Raw genomic sequence first — 4075 nt, 5'->3', positions numbered from 1 at the left:
AGAAGAAGAAGAAGAAGAAGAAGAAGAAGAAGAAGAAGAAGAAGAAGAAGAAGAAGAAGAAGAAAAGGAAGGAAGGAAGGAAGGAAGGAAGAAAGAAAGAAAGAAAGAAAGAAAGAAAGAAAGAAAGAAAGAAAGAAAGAAGAAAGAGCAAGCAGACAAACCCCAGATAGAAAAGAGTGTTGGGTCAAGGACAGAGCTTGGGGTTTAGGGGATCCTGTAACTGTTAATGTACCTTGGAGTGGTTAGGTAAGTACAGCCTCCTGAGGGCATGTGGGGCATGAGGGTCTGAACGAAGGTGAGCTAAAGAAATGATTCCTCCATCTGGGATCTCAGCCAAAAATGCTTAGAGTTATTGATGGGATCAAAACCCTAGTTACTGGGTTCGATTTCCAGCACCCACTTGGCGGCTCACAACTGTCTAACTGCAGTTGCAGGGGATACAACACTATCATACAGACAGACAGACTTGCAGGCAAAACACCAATGTACACAAAATAAAGATAAATAAATCATTTAAAAACAAAAACAAAAAATCCCTAGCTCAATAATGTCAGGTCTCCTGGAATCTGAGTTACAAGCAGTTGTGAGCCAGCATGTGGGTGCTGGAACTGTGTGGGCTCGTTGCAAGAGCAGTAAGTGCTCTAACCAGAAAGCCATCTATCCAGCCCTGCCTTATTCTTTAAAATAAGAATCAGTCAGGCATGGTGGCACATCTTTAATCTCAGGGGTATTCTCTTTCAAGGCCAGCTTGGTTTACTTAGTGAGTTCTAGAACAGCTAGAGCTATATTAATTTGGAGAGAGAGAGGAGAGAGATTGAGAATCTCAGAGCTCCCGGAGCTAGAGCTACAGGTGCTTATGAGCTAACTGCCTCATGTAGGTGCTGGGATCTGAACTTGGGTTCTCAGTAAGAGTATTAGTATACACGCTTGTTTTCGCTGTTTGTTTCTTTTTTGAGACAGGATTTCTCTGCGTAATAGTCCTGGCTGTCCTGGAATGGTTCTGGATCCGTTTGCCTCTGCCGCTGAGACCTTGAGTGGTGGGGTTATGTGCGCCACCACTCTCGGTAGCACATGGTCTTAAAAATCACAGAGCCCTCTGCCCAGTCCCTGATGTTTGGTTTTGCCTCTTAGCTTGGAGGGGTGTAGAATCTCCTTGGAGACTCACCTTGAGGTGTTTCTGGCAGAGTGTTCAGTATTAACTGGGTGAATGATTTGCCCTCAGAGCAACTAACACCTTCTAAATGGTGGCCCAGATATAAAGATGTCTAAGGGAAAAGCTGTTAGGAGCCAATTTTCTCCTAAAATCATTGCAGGAACCATCACCCTAGGGGAGTCTGCAGAGAACCCCACACCCCTAATTATGTTAGGAATCATTCTATTGACAGAGCCTACCCCACACCCAAATTGGCTGATGGAGAGCTATCTGGAGAGCTATCGGTTTGCAGAACCCACCCCACATTCCAAACTATCTAGTTCCCTAGGTGTGGCAACTCCTGACTTCTTGGCCTACAGTGACCTGACCGAAGGTAACCTCCTGGCTACGTGACCAACTTGAACCACGTGGCAAGAGCTCAGACCCCTGTGCCCATCCCCCAACTCCTTACCATATATAAAGCTGTACCCCTTCTCTAATAAACGGAGGCTCTGACAAATGTAGCATGGCCTTCTTCTTCTCTCCTAGCCCATTTATCTTCCAGATAGTGCCTCTCCGGGACCCTGGAATAACTGAACTGCCAGACGGTTACTGACCCTAGACGATGTAACCCGTCAAGGCAATTACAAAAAGCAGTGATACCTGCCTTGGCTTCTTCCTTCTGAGGATTGTTGACCGCCACCGCCATCCTCTGCTGACATTGAATGCCAGCTTCTTCTGCCTTCTAGGTGGACTAAATGAGTACTAGTGACTCTCCATACAGCTTCCGGGTCTTCCAACAGTGAGGCATCCAACTTTTGTGGACCAAGTAGCTACAAAGTTCTCAGCCTCTCTAACATACAGATGGACACTGTTGGAATGCCCAACCCTTATCCTGTAAGCCAACCTAGCAAATCCCCTTATAATGTGTATACATGGTCTATTGGTTCCATTCCTTTAGCTCACCTGGACTAATGCAGCTGTCATTCACGAATACATGCTCTTCTTCCCACCAATCAGATGTCAAGATCTATAAACATTATTTCTCAAAGAAACTGTCCAAGCCACCCCCCTCCTACTTGTGGTCACTGTTCTTTATTTCACCTTTCCCTTGAAGGAACAATCACCTCTTAGTTTCCTCTCCAACCTTCCCTTTCCACTTTCGATCTTATCAAGAACAAACTTCTACTAGGTGTGGTGGTTCTCCCCTGTCACGGAGCACTGGGAAGTGAAGGCTGTGAGTTCAAGGTCAGCCTGGGATACTGTGCAAGATTCTGCCACCAGTAAGTAAACAAACAAGAAAAAAAAAGTCAGTAAGTCACTCTCAGCAGGTAAAGTTGTGTAGCCCAACAAATCAGACCCTCCTGACCTTGAAATCCACCTCTAGTGGGGATCCTAAGGACCTGGGACTTCCTCTTGGCATTTAGCTCACACCTAACTGCTGGTCTATTTAAAATATAGTTCGTGGGACTAAAGAGATGGTACAGCAGTTAAAAGCACTTGCTGCTCTTGCAGAGGACACACGCTGGTGCCCAGTACCAACACGGTGGCTCACAAGAGTCTATAACCCTGATACCAGGGAATCTGATGGCCTCTTCTGACCTCGGCAGGCAATAGATATTTACATGGCACATAGACATACATGCAAGCAAAATAATCATATACATAAAACAAATACATCTGAACTTTAAAAACACAATTCAGCTGGGCATGGGGTGCATGCCTTTAGTCTCAGCACTCAGGAAACAGAAACAAACAGATAGATCTCTGTAAGTTTGAGGCCAACATGGTCTAAATAGCAAGTTCCAGGCCAGCTAGAGCTACATAGTGAGATCCTGTCTCAAAAGAAAGCAGACCACAACACCAAAAAAAATTTGAATGAGAATAGCCCATAGACTCCCATATTTGAATGCTTAGTCACCAGGGAATGGAACTGTTTGAAAGGATTAGAAGGATTAAGAGGTGTGGCCTTGTTGGAGTAAGTGTAGCCTTATCGGGGTAGGGTCTGAGGTTTCAAAAGTCCACACTAGGCCCAGTCTCTCTGCCTACTGCCCATGTGTCATAATCTGAAGTTCTTAGCTGCCGCTCCAGCACCATCCGTACAGCTATTCTCCCCACCATGATAATAATGGACTAACCTCTGAAACTCTAAGCAAGCCCCCAATTAAAGGCTTACTTTTTTATAAGAGTTGCCTTGGTCATGGTGTCTCTTCACAGCAATAGATCAATGACTAATACGATACACACACACACACACACACACACACACACACACACACACTCACACATACATTTTTTGAGTCAGAGTCTCACTAGGTGTCCCAAGCTGGCCTCAAACCAAGCTACATCAACTTTCCCAGTGTTGGAATTGCATGCCACCATGCTAGGCACCAAACCGGGGTTCTTTTCTCTCTCCTCTCTGTACCTCTGTTTCAATATCCTTTTCCACTCACCTCCATCTACTCAGAGCATAAGCCTTCTGCACTCAGTTCTCCTAGGAACTGCTTCCATCTGGGCACCCTTTCCATCCTCTCCCCCAGAACTCAGTGTGCCCATTCAGCTGGATTAGGGAGCCCTTCTTGGGGTTCCTGTAGCATCCCACAAACCTCTCTTATATTTCAAGTACTCTGTACCATGAATGCTGGTCTGTGATTCTTTCAGACAAGAGCTCTTGGCTAACAAGGCCTCAGAGTTGTGCTGTGATTATATTCTCAGGCCTGAGCAGGACCTGGCTGATCTTGTGTTAACTGAGCCAGTCCCTTGGATGCTTAAATACCTTCTTCGGCTTCTGTTTACCCCTAAGGGAAAGAAGAAAGTTCCTTTCTTAGCCGGGTGATGGTGGCGCACCCCTTTAATCCCAGCACTCGGGAAGCAGAGGCAGGCGGATCTCTGTGAGTTTGAGACCAGCCTGGTCTACAGAGCTAGTTCCAGGACAGGCTCCAA

Source organism: Microtus ochrogaster, chromosome 7 (genome assembly GCF_000317375.1).
Source record: "Microtus ochrogaster isolate Prairie Vole_2 chromosome 7, MicOch1.0, whole genome shotgun sequence".
Taxonomy (NCBI): Eukaryota; Metazoa; Chordata; class Mammalia; order Rodentia; family Cricetidae; genus Microtus; species Microtus ochrogaster.
Note: the sequence above shows the minus strand (reverse complement) of the source record.